General features: G+C 44.3%; 1 protein-coding gene across 3 annotated transcripts in view; it reads right to left on the bottom strand.

The window, feature by feature from the left end:
* Positions 1-13,783, bottom strand: part of LOC135200237 (G protein-coupled receptor kinase 2-like) — a 425,751-nt gene that overhangs the window by 297,563 nt on the left and 114,405 nt on the right. The gene's annotated exons all lie outside the window — the stretch shown is intronic.

Below are 13,783 nucleotides of genomic sequence, written 5' to 3'. Positions count from 1 at the left end.
AATTAAATATATACTATGCATATAAAAATTTGGTTTTGTTACAAATATGTAGAAAGTTTCTTACATAGACAATCTATGTATAATTTAAATTTGGTTGAGGAGACCTGCCTCCCCCATAAATATATATAACTGCTCTGTATTACAATCCTTTCCAAGAATTGTAGCTAGAATAAAATTACCTACTCTGTCACGACCCCAAGACAGGACCCTATGTCTCAAATTCCCAAATCTGGGACATTCAATCAGAATATGTTTCAGAGTCAATGGCACAGTACAGTTCTCGCAAAATGGAGGATTTTCACGGGACATCAAGAACCCATGAGTGAGTCTAACAAGGATACACTGATGACGGGATACTGCACATTTTTTTTATTAGTTATCCTCCCACTGGGACTGCCAACATTTTCTAATTCTCTGACCTACTAGAGGATATAAATCCTGATATGGTAGTAGGCATCTTGTGGGTTCTAGGGAGCTGACTGCCAACTTTGCAAGTTGGTCAGCTTTCTCATTCCCAGCCACCCCAACATGGGAAGGACCCAACAGAACTTCATTTCTTTCCCTCTTCTTTGAAGGCAACAAAACAGTTCAGACTAAGAATTTGATTTCTCAACATTCATAAGGTTGACTGGAATGGTTTATTTTTATCTAAACATACATACACATGTGAGTATATACGTATCTGTATGTCAACATAACTGCATATGTCCCATTTACATCATATCTTACTGCACAAAACTTTGTCAGAAAACATTCAAAACTAATAAGCTGAAAAATTTTGAAATTCCGACTGTGATAATTTTCCTGTCAAGATTAGTATTTCACTGTTCCTTGAAATTTGGGACAACACACAAACCTTTGACTGTCCAGAATGTTTTGCTTTCTATTCTCTAGGCAACTTGGTCATTTGAGGTATTTACCAATAACCATGGGTCAAAACACGATGACCTGTTACGGATGAACTAGTGGGTCAAAACATGATGACCTGTTATGGATGAACTACACGTGATTAAATAAACATGAAAAATTTTGAATAACAATTTGTTTTTCCTCAGTACCAGTACATAAACCATTGCATTTTAATAGCAGTATCTTTCAATGTGAGCTGGAAACCAATCTTAACAGGTGGAGAGAAGGTGAGAGGAGACTGCCCCTCACTCACCAATTTTCACACTCCCTTTACCTTCGGCCACAAGGAGTGAGTGGAGTGGCTGAGTTGGGATTAAATATAAAAGGCTTTGATTTGTACACAATCGGATGAAAACATTTCTGATTTTTTTGGAAGAGTTACCGCGCGGACGTAAGAAAGATTTTTTCATAAAATTCACCATAATCAAAAATATTGTGCTAGAGACTTCCAATTTGTTGCAAAATAAAGGTAAATGATTGAATATTACTAGAATGTAATAGTTTTGGCTTACAATTGCGTTTTTCGACCATTTCCATCGAGTCAAAGTTGACCAAAGGTTAATATTTTGGCACTTATTATTTATATGAAAATATTTCAAAACTGATAAAAGCTACAACCATGGATTGTTTTTAGTTGTATTCTACATAAAATTGCGCACATTTTCATATATAAAACTTTATGTAACGGCTAATATAAAATGGTACAAACATTACAACAATCGGACAAAAAAATTTCTGATTTTTTCGGAGTTACCACATAAATCGAAATATTGTGCTAGAGACTTCCAATTTGTTGCAAAATGAAGGTAAAAGATCGAATATTACTAGAATGTAAGAGTTTTAGCTTACAATTGCGTTTTTCGACCATTTTGGTAGAGTCAAATTTGACCGAAGGTTGAAATTTTGGCACATCATTATTTATATGAAAATATTTCAAAACTGATAAAAGCTACAACCATGGATTGGTTTTTTGTTGTATTCTACAATGACAAATTGGCAACACCATTTTCATATATAAACTTTAATGATAAGCTAATAGAAAAAACGGTGCAAACATTACGACAATCGGACAAAAAAATTTATGATTTTTTTGGAAGAGTTACCGCATGGACGTAAGGAAAAAGTTTTTTCAAAAATTCACCATAAATCGAAATATTGTGCTAGAGACTTCCAATTTGTTGCAAAATAAAGGCAAATAATTGAATATTACTAGAATGTAAGAGTTTTAGCTTACAATTGCATTTTTCGACCATTTCGCTCAAGTCAAATTGACCGAAGGTTGAAATTTTGTCACTTAACGTTATTTATATGAAAATATTTCAAAACTTATAAAAGCTACAACCATGAGTTGTTTTTTGTTGGATTCTACATGAAATTGCACACATTTCCATATATAAAACTTTATGTAACACCTTATATAAAACGGTGCAAACATTACGACAATCGGATGAAAAAATTTATGATTTTTTCGGAAGAGTTACCGCGCTGACGATTGTAAAATTAAGATAAAAGATTGAATATTACTAGAATATAAGAGTTTTAGCTTAAAATTACATTTTTCTACCATTTTGGTAGCCATATTTGACCGAAGGTTGAAATTTTGGCACATCGTTATTTTTAAAAAATATTTCAAAACTGATAAAAGCTACAACCATGGGTTGTTTTTTGTTGTATTCTACATGAAATTGCACACATTTTCATATATAAAACTCTATGTAACGGCTAATATAAAATGGTGCAAATATTATCTCAGTGACAAAATGATTTCTGAGATGTGTCGCTGATGCTTTTTAGTGCGAGAAGAAAGAAATTCATGCTAGCACACCTGGGTAACGATTGTAAACAAAATAACAGCTTGATCTGTGAACTCCCAGCATCCCTCAAGGTGTGTGATTCAAAAGTTTTTGCCAAGTAGGCCTATAACTATTTTTCAGCGAATTTTTTAAAAAACTTTTTTGCGTCAACGTTCATACGTCAATTCGGCACCCAACAGACAATTTTCGTCAACGTTTAATATGTCCAATAGGCGTTTAAGGGTTAATAAAAGAAGACTCCTTTTGTTCCACAGGGCACTGCCCTCTGAAACAAGAGAAGATCCCTAAGAGTATGTAACCCAATCGCAAACACCCTCTCTCCCCTCCCCACCTGACAAAACGAGTGAGGAGGCTAAAGGAGATATCTCTCCCAAAGGAGCAAACACTTTAAGAATGAATACCGGGAGAGAAAAACTGAGGGTGAACGCCCCAAAGTTCCCTCCCTTTAATTCTTAAAAGTGAAAGCGCAAATAACTATTTTAATAAAAATGATATTGTAATGATACAATTAAGTTTGTTCATACTTACCTGGCAGATATATATATAGCTGTATTTTTCCGAATCCGACAGAAATTTAAACACTTACGACACACGCAGTGGGAGTCAGGTGGTTAGTACCCATTCCCGCCGCTGGGAGGCGCGGTATCAGGAATCATTCCCATTTTCTATTCATAATTTTTATTTCCACTGTCTCCTGAGGGGAGGTGGGTGGGTACTTGATTATATATATCTGCCAGGTAAGTATGAACAAACTAATTGTATCATTACAATATCATTTTGTTCATGAAACTACCTGTCAGATATATATATATAGGCTGAATCCCACCTTTGGTGGTGGGAGTAGACAGAATAGAAGATTTTAGGAAACATATATATGCAGATAATTGATATCTTGATTCCTTACCTGTTAGCATAGCTGACTTCGTGGTTTACTGCCGCGTAAGTCTGCTTGTGCTACTAGAGTTGCCAGCGAGGTAGAGGACCTATATAGCTGGTGCACTCCAGATGATCTGTCAACAGGGGCGAGACACGACGTGACTAGACCATTGACCATACAAATGAGGGCAACGAAGTAAAAAACCAAACCACCTGGCGTAGCCTACCAAAAGTATCCACAGTAGACTAAGCTAATGGAAGGGAGATCCGCCGCAGGCGGTCAACCCCACAACCATAACACAAGTTTAAAAACTCCCTAAACCATTAAAGGATAGGATGAGCGCTACCTCCTGCCCCCAAAACAGTGTCTGCAGCGACGTTATGGTCCGAGCGAGTAACAATTTTCGTATGTTGCTTTCAACCTCCCGCAGGTAGTGTGAAGCGAACACCGAATTGCTTCGCCAATAAGTGGCGCCCAAAATATCTTGATTGCCATATTTTTGTGAAAAGCCACCGAAGTAGCAATAGCCCTCACTCGTGGGCTTTCACTTTCAGAAGCTCCATGTCACCTTTCACTACACTTTTCATGGGCTTCCTTAACCGTACTTCTTAAGAAGAACGCCCAGTGCATTCTTCGACATCGGAAGATCTGGTTTTTACACAGAGCACCACAAGTTCTCCGAAGAACCTCTGCATGCTCTGTTCTCTGCAAATAAAAACTTGAGAGCCCTGACAGGACACAGGACTCTCTCAGCTTCAGGTCCCACTAGCTCCGACAACCCTTGATCTCGAACGTCCTCGGCCAAGGGTTGGAAGGGTTCTCGTTCTTTGCTAAGAACGTAGGACTTAAGGAACAAACTGCACTATGATCTTGAACCCAATATGCTTGCTTATGACTTGAATTTCGCTAACCCTCTTCGCCGTCGCCAGAGCGGTTAGGAAAATGGTCTTCTTAGTAAGATTCCTAAGCGAGGCTAAATGGAGCGGTTCAAATTGACTCGACATGAGAAACTTCAGTACCACGTCTAAGTTCCACGATGGTACTTTACGGTTGGAGAACTTTCACAGTCTCAAATGATCTAATGAGATCATGAATGTCTCTATCATTCGCTAAGTCGAGTCCTCCTATGTCTGAAGACCACAGAAAGCACGCTTCTGTAGCCTTTAATCGTGTGAACGGCTAGTTTCGCTTCTTTCCTAAGGTGAAGAAGGAAATCTGCTATCTGGCTCAAACAGAGTTGAGGTGGAGGAAATGCCCTTCCTTCTGCACCAACTTCTAAAGACAGCCCACTTTGATTGGTAAACTGCGATTGAGGAGGGCCTCCTTGCGGTGGCAATCGCCGTTGCCACAGGTCTTGAAAAACCCCTGCCTCTGGCCAACTTCTTGATAGTCTGAACGCAGTCAGACTCAGAGCGGGGAGGTTTTTGTGGTACCTCTCGAAGTGGGGCTGTCTGAGTAGATCTTTCCTTAGGGGCAGAGTCTCGGAAAGTCTACTAGGAAGGACATCACCTCCGTGAAACCAGTCGGCCGCTGGCCAGAAGGGGGCGATGAGGGTCATTCTCACTCTTCTGATGCCGCGAACTTCCTCATTACTTCCCGAGGATTTTGAATGGGGTGGGGGAAAAGCGTAAATGTCTAGTCCCGACCAATTCCACAGTAGGGCGTCTACTGCCACTGCTCCCGGGGTCCAGAACTGGGGGAGCAATACAGCGGAAGTCTCTTCGTTCGGGAAGTTGCGAAAACGTCCACATGAGGACGTCCCCACAGCTTCCATAGCGCCTGGCATACTTCCTGATGAAGGGTCCATTCCGTCAGCAGAAGCTGTCCTTGCCGACTGAGAAGGTCCGCTCGCACGTTTTTTCCACGCCTGACACAAACCTTGTCAGAATCGTGACGTTTTGCGACTTCGCCCAAATCAGGATATTCCTTGCGATGACGAACAGAAGAGAGTGAGTTCCCCCCTGTTTCCTGAGGTATGCCAAGGCTGTGGTGTTGTCCGAGTTTATCTGAACCACTTTGCTGGAGACTTCCTCCTCGAAGAACCTTAGAGCAAGGTAAACCGCTGAAAGTTCTTTAGATTGATGTGCCAGGACACCTGTTCCCCTCTCCAGGTCCTGACACTTCTCTCCCTCCAGTGTTGCTCCCCAACCCGTGGAGGACGACGTCGGAGAACAACACTAGGTCGGGGTTCCGAAGCTTGAGCGAAAGTCCTTCCGCAAGCTTCTTTGGATCCAACCACCATTTGAGGTGCTTTTTTCACTTCCTCCGTCAAAAACAAGACCTCTTCTAGATCTGTTTGCGTGACCAATTGCTTGAGAGGAAGAACTGAAGTGGTCGGAGGTGCAACCTTCCCAGAGAAACAAACTTCTCCAGTGAGGAAATGGTCCCCAGGCAGACTCATCCATTCCCTCACCGAGCATGTTTCCTTCCCTAGAAAGGCCGACACTTTGTCCAGGCATTGAAGTTGTCGCCCCTGGGACGGAAAAAGCCCGAAAAGCCACTGAGTCCATCTGAATCCCCAGATAGGACTAAGGATTGGGAAGGAGTCAGATGCGACTTCTCGAGATTCACCAGAAGTCCCAGGACCTCGCTAACGACAGAGTCGTGTGAAGGTCCTTCAGACACCTGTCTTGCGATGAGGCTCGAATAAGCCAGTCTCTAGGTAGAGAGAGATCCTTATTTCCGCAAGATGGAGCCACCTCGCAACGTTCTTCATAAGACTTGGTGAAAACCATCGGCGCCGTGCTGAGACCGAAGCAGAGTGCCCTGAATTGGAAAATCTTCCCTTTCAGTACAAACCGCAGGTATTGCTGATCGGGGATGGATGGGGACGTGAAAGTATGCGTCCTGAAGGTCTAACGAGACCATCCAATCCCACCCCCGGTCTTAAAGCTGCAAGCACCGGATTTGAGGTGTCTCCATCTTGAACTTCTGCTTGGTAACGAAGCGATTTAGACTGCTGACATCCAGAACGGGCGCCAGCCACTGACTGCTTCGGCACTAGGAACAGACGGTTGTAAAAACCCAAACCCCCGGCGAACTCCGGTCGAAGACCTGTTCCACTGCCTGCTTCTCCGATCATTTGATCTAGTAGATCGTGAAGCCTCTGCTTTTCTCCCTGATACGACGGAGACAAATCCTTTGGTGTCGAAGACAGCGGGTAGCATCAGGAAAGGAATTCTGTACCCCTTCTGACGATGTCCAGAGACAAGCGTCGGCACCTCTCTCTTCCCAAGCTTTCGCGAAATGTAGAAGCCTGGCTCCTACCGGTGTCTGAAGGACTTCCCTCTCACTTCTTGCTCTTGGAAGGAGCGGGGAGTCTTGCCTCTGAAAGAGCCTCTTCCTCGAGGGGCTGGTCTTCGAGAAGAAGCGGATCGAAAGGGCTTCGATTCTTCAAAGCAGAGGACCCAGAAGACGAAGAAGTAGTAGGCTTCCTAGAAGACTGTGCCAGAAGGTGGCTTGAGTTGCTTTCTCCTGGAGACTGGCAGCTATGTCCTTTACCATAGACTGGGGAAGAGATGTTTCTGAGAAAGGAGCGAAAAGAAGATCCGCTTTTTGCGCTGGTGAGACCGACTTTGCAGTAAAATTGCAAAAAAGTGCTCTTTTCTTAAGCAGTCCCGTGCTGAAATGAGCAGCCAATTCCTCAGAACCATCCCTGACAGCCTTGTCCATGCAAGACAATACACTGGACAGCTCCCCCAGACTGATGGAATCAGAACTCCTGGACCTGGCATCAATACTCCCAGGCACCAGTCAAGAAAATTAAAGACCTCTAGTGTCCTGAAGAGGCCTTTAAGGTGAAAGTCTAACTCGCTATGTGTCCACGAGACCTTCGAGGAAGACAAAAAAGATCTTCTGGTGGCGTCTACAATACTACCAAAGTCTCCTTGAGCTGAGGCTGGAAGCTTAACTCCGACGTTTTCTCCCCGTCTCATACCACATACCAGCTTTGCCACCGAGTCTTGAAGGTGGTAAAGCGAAAGAAGTCTTGCCTGAAGCTTTCCTCTTTTCCATCCAATCATGGACCTTTCTAAAAGCTTGCTTCCGTAGAAAGCGACTTCTTCATTCTCACAAAGCCCGAGATCTTAGCAGCTTTGAAGACGAAAACTGAGAGGGAGGAGTACGTGGAGCTTCAGGTTGGAAAGTGTCCGCAAAGACTGACTGTAGTAAACGAGTCAAAACCTTGTAGTCCGTCGAAACTGGAGCCAACTGCTGTTCTTCGTCCACTTCGACGAAAGCGTCACTAATTTCCTCTTCAGACACTGGAGAAGTCGGAGGAAGTAAAGAAGAGTCCCGAGCTTTCTCAAAAGAGAAACGAACGGCGAACAGGAAGAGTTCCCGCCTCCGCTTGTGCTTGCGGAAGTGGAAAAAAACTGACGTCCGTAGGCGCGCGTTTGGCGTCCGAAAGCCAATCTACTGGCGCCGACTGAAGCGCGCTCAAACGCCGCAAGGTGTACACCTGGCGTCCACTTGTGCGCGCTGAGCGTCCACTGGTGCGCGCCGAGCGTCCACTGGTGCGCGCCGAGCGTCCACTGGTGCGCGCCGAGCGTCCACTGGTGCGCGCCGAGCGTCCACTGGTGCGCGCCGAGCGTCCACATGGTGCGCGCCGAGCGTCCACTACAAACTCGCTGAGCATCCACTGGCGCTCGCGAAAACTTGCACCGAGTCACGTTCGGCGTCCACTAAAGCGCGTTTGACTTTCACAGAAGCGCGCTCGGCATCTAAAGAACTCGCTTCTTATCCACAAGTTTCGTAGCAGCGGAAACAACCGCTTCACGAGAGCGAGAAACGAATTTCTCGCCTCCTCTAGAAAGTTGCTGGGGAGCAGAACGAACTCTAGAGGGAGACTCAAACGGAGAGAGAGACGAGCGCGGAGGGAGGGAGAGGGAGAACGCCTCGACCTCTTCACAGGAAGATTGTCATCCTTCTTACGGCGACGTGGAACAGTCTCTCTCGAAGGAAAAACATCTCGAAGTTGCTGCTGAAGAGACTGGAGAATCTTGCTTGTAGGTGAAGCCTCCTTTTCTGGGGAGGGGCTGATCCTGTGAGCAGGCGAGTGGCGAGGGGACGCCTTCTTGCTACTCCCAGGAACCGCCACTTCACGCACCTTAGAGCGACTGCGGCGCTCGAAAGAAACATCTAGGGAAGACTCCGCCTCCGAATAATCCTTACGCTTCTTCTGCGGAGGAAAAGCAGCAAAGCACTATCAGGCGACGAGCAAAGTTCCGGAGAACAACTTGGACGTGAAGCGTCCCGAACGCGAGCCGTCCTTTTCAGCGGACGTGATGCGGTATGAGAGCTCCACCCCTTTCGCGGGAGGAAGCTTCAGAAGAAGAAAAGCACTCCTTGAGAAGACGTGCACGCGCACGCTCCTTGGCATCTGGGTAGGTTCGTCAGAAGCTGCCGAAGGCACGCCAGATCGGTGGGGGTTCCTCGTAACCCTCCTTCGACTTTCGACATGTCTCTCCCCGTAATCTGGGAGTCAAGCAGAGGTCTAGGTCTAGATGCGGAATGAGGGCCGATCTGACGCACCCTCCACTACACAAGGGGCACTTTCACTGCACTTCTCTTCACTTTTGCTCTCCAGAGCTAACACTTTTGATTCTAAGTACGAATCGATCAAGAATTAGCGATAATGTATTACCTTCTACCGACACTGTCTCAGGGGCCGAGGCAACACTACAGGGGTAGGAGCATAATCTACAGAAGGAGGGTTAGCAGGAGAATAATTTAAATCTTGCCTACCTGAAACACTCCTGGAGGAAGACCTCCTTAACCTATCTCGCTCAAGTTTCTTAAGATAAGTTCATACGCCTTCCATTCCGACTCTGTTAGTCTTTCACCACTCCTTACAACGACTTTCAACGTACATTCATTCCCCCTGCAAACTTTACAAACAGAATGTTGGGTCTACTGAAGCTTTCAGTAGCCTACCTCTACATTCAGACATGGAACAAAATCTAGCGCTAGCAGAACTAGACCCTGACATCTTGATCAAAGAAAAATCAATACCAAAATTCAAATCAAACAAAGTCAACGTGTGCCAAGACACCGATCCAATTCAGATACCAAAGAAAAACCAAAAGGGGATACTCAAGTAGCTAGTAAGTTTCCAAAATCTGGACGGAGGTGCTGCAAACAGGTGTTTCCAGCACCGGCGACAGAAAAAATTTATGAATAGAAAATGGAATGATTCCTGATACCCGCCTCCCAGCGGCGGGAATGGGTACTAACCACCACCTGACTCCCACTGCGTGTGTCGTAAGTGTTTAAATTTCTGTCGGATTCGGAAAAATACAGCTATATATATATCTGACAGGTAGTTTCATGAACAAAATAACAAATATACTGTCTCGCCCTTAATATCAAAGGGGGTGAGGATGTGATAAGGGTGTATACTATGCCCTTGCTGCTGATCCCGAGGCACACTCTGGGGTAGGTGGCTTGTAAGGCTATCACAAAAAATGGGTTGGAACATTAATACATATCAACAGATCCCATTGGGAAAATTGAGGTTAATGACAATCAGTAAGGGCTCACAAAAAATACGATGAAGGTATGTTTACATCCTGGCTGGCGGGTCTTCCTGCCTACCGGACAGTAGTTACTGCCTAACCACCTTGTTCAAGAGTTTTAATGGCTGTGTTCCAGCTTTGCTACAAAGTAATTCCTAATGTAAAGGACCGAAGGTTTGTATATCATGTACGAACGACACTACATATTAAGAAAACCACACTTGAGCCTACGCAGCTAGTCTAACATAGCTGCTAACTTAGGTTACGTTGTTATTGGCAAAACCTAACCAATCAGATTTCACACACTTTCCTACAAAGCATAAGGAGTTCGTCTCTGCTTGTTGTAGATGACATAAAACATAAACAGAAAATAATCATAACACTGTACAGGTGAAATAGCCAGAAATCATCAAAATATAGTCTAAGTTGATCATAACCATGTTTAGCAGCATGAAGAAATATGACAGAAACGTCAACATTCCAGCATTATCTGGTAAGAAACAGGTAAATAAGACAGTCCTATAGTAGATTCACATCAACTGTGCATTTGATGTCTAGGCCAGTCCCTTATGACAGTCCTGATTAGCTGTTGATAAGCCAATCACAGGGCTGGAAACTCTGTCTCTCTGGGGAGTTCACATAGGCAGGATGCATGCTCCACCTCTGCTGAGGGATACCTTTTGAAAGATGTATCCCTCAGAAGAGGTGCAACATAAATCCTACCCGTGTGAACTCTCGAGAGACTGAGAATTTCCAGCCCTGTGGCTTATCAACAGCCAATCAGGAGCGTCGTAAGGGACTGGCCTAGACATCAAATGCACGGTTGATGTGAATCTACTATAGTAAACTAGCCAAGCATATTTTGATTTTTTTTAAAATGCCAACTGCATCAAACAATGTGAAGATACAACTAAATTTAACAGTAGGAAAGATTAATTCCAAATAATATGTTATTGTTATAATACAATTAAGTTTGTTCATACTTACCTGGCAAGATATATATATAGCTGGTATTTCTGAAGTCCGACAGAATTTTAAAAATTCGCGGCACACACGCAGTGGGCGGCCAGGTGGTAGTACCCATTCCCGCCGTGGGAGGCGGATATCAGGAAACTATTCCCATCTTCTATTCATATTTTATCAGTGCCACTGTCTCCTGAGGGGAGGTGGGTGGGCACTTTAATTATATATATCTGCCAGTAAGTATGAACAAACTTAATTGTATTTATAACAATAACATTTTGTTCATGAAACTTACCTGACAGATATATATATAGCTGAATCCCACCTTCGGATGGTGGGAAGAGACAGAATAGGATTTTTTGGGAAAACTTAAATTAAGTAGAGATATACATCTTAGTTCCTCACCTGTTAGCATAGCCGACTTCGTGATTACTGTCACCAAAGTCTGCTTCTGCGTTACTAGAGTTGCCAGCGAGGTAGACGACCTGTAATGCTGGTGCGCTCTAAATGATCTATCAACGGGGGCGTGACCACAATGTGACTAGACCATATGACCATACTTCTGAGGGCAACGAAGCTAAAACCACCACCTGACCTAACCTATCAAAGTTAGTTCCATAACTTCTAGGCTAAAGAAAAGGAACGCGCCTCAAGCGACAACCCTTCATAGTTAAAAGCACACCTATCCCTTTTCTATAGGATAGGATTCGTGTTGCTTCCTGCCCCAATAATATATCTACGGATATGTATGGTCCTAGCGACTTACGGATCTGAAATGTCGTCTTCACATCCCGTCGGGAGTGTGAAGCGAACACAGAGTTGCTTCGCTAAAGCGTGGCACTCAGGATGTTACTGAGTGTCACGCTCTGTTGAAATGCTTCCGAGGCCGCGCCCTCACCTCTTGAGCATTCATATTAAGAAAAAATCTCAAATCTTTATGCAAACATAATGAATGAGACCCTTTAAAAGAACTCCTTGGCTATAATTCCAGGGTGTTCTTGGACATGAACCAGTCTGGTCGTTTTACGGAAAACACCGCAGATTGTCGGGAGTGTGAGCGCAACACAGAGTTGCTTCGCTAAAGCGTGGCACTCAGGATGTTACTGAGTGTCATGCTCTGTTGAAATGCTTCCGAGGCCGCGCCCTCACCTCTTGAGCACTTCATATTAAGAAAATCTCAAATCTTTATGCAAACACAATGAATGAGACCTCTTAAAAGAACTCCTTGGCTATAATGCCAGGGTGTTTTTGGACATGAACCAGTCTGGTCTTTTTACGGAACACCGCAGATTGTCCGTTGACCTTGACTTTCTATAGTTTTATCAAGATAAAACTTGAGAGAACCCTACAGGGCACAGGACTCTGTAATGCCCTTGCCCAATAATTTGTGCCATACCCTTGGTCTCCAAGCCTTCGGGTCAAGGGTTAGACAGGTTTTCGTTCTTATCAAGACGGAATGCTTTAGAGGACAGACCGCATTATGTCCTTTCAAAGCCAAAAACCTCTGATGATGGCTAAAACCTCACTAACCCTCTTGGTCGTGGCTAGAGCGGTTAGAATATTAGCCTTTCTGGTCACGTGTATTAAGTTCGCAGAAAGGATAGGTTCGAATTGCTTTTGGCAGCAGAAACTCAGACTAAGTCTAAGTTCCATGCCGGCAACCTTTGATCCAAAGAATTTTAAGATCTCCACAGACCTCAAAGATCGTGAAGCTTTGTTGTTTGACAGAACCGAATCTCTGAGCCTAGAGGCGTCAACAACATATTTGCATATTCTACAATAGTTAGGACTTCTAGCTTATCTCATACTTCAGACGGAAAGATAGAACCATAAGGAACTTCACAGAGGTCGAGGTGGAGGAACAGTCATTTCCCTTCATATCTCCAGAAACGGCCTCCTCCGATTGAACCTGAAAATAGGCAGCACTGCTTTGCCTTGGCCAAGAGGCTGCCATTACTCTTGAAGATCTTATCGCTCTGTACCGTTGAAGACGAAGGTAGATATTGAATGCAACCTACGTCTTCACCAGACAAATCGAGAGAAGGATCCTCAAGATTCTGCACCTGTGCCTACAAATGACTGAAAACGCTAAACCGCTATTTCATTGCTGTCCATGAGAAGTCGTAGTTGCAATGAAAGCGGGGCGTTCTTCAGTAATGAAAACACAGGGGAAAGCTGCCTGAAGAACTGCTTCTCATGGCTGAACATTTGGAAGTAGAGCTGTCAGGGGTCGGAGAGTAGGCGATGTCTTTTGACATATCTGTTAATTCGGGTTGAACAATGAACAATTGTACACCTACGAATATGAGATATTTTAAAGACAAACCCAGATGTCTGCAAAATCATTCGCATTATCGCAGTGTGATGCAGCGGGAGACTTGTACAGACTTCTGTTACCGTGCGTTAAACAGAAAGATGAAAGAGTCTAAGAGATATCTCTGTTGAAAATTCTCGCAATATCGAAGGCGATGGAATCTATCGTCACAGCAGTAGATGGTCCTTCATAATTGCGAGAAACCCCGTTAATCAGAGACCTAAGTCCATGATTGTTGGGCAGAGATACGGTTCGGTAGTCAATCAAAGCAGGAGAGAGAGAGAGAGACATAACCAACCGTGCATCTCGGAGGCCCAGCTGATACTGAGCTGCTATCAGGCAGTTCAATACGCAGTAGCTGAGCTTGCGCTCCCGCTGACCTCGTCATCCT

The sequence above is a fragment of the Macrobrachium nipponense genome, chromosome 26 (assembly GCF_015104395.2).
Source record: "Macrobrachium nipponense isolate FS-2020 chromosome 26, ASM1510439v2, whole genome shotgun sequence".
In the NCBI taxonomy this organism is placed as follows: Eukaryota; Metazoa; Arthropoda; class Malacostraca; order Decapoda; family Palaemonidae; genus Macrobrachium; species Macrobrachium nipponense.
Note: the sequence above shows the minus strand (reverse complement) of the source record. Positions and strands in the feature narration are given on the sequence as shown.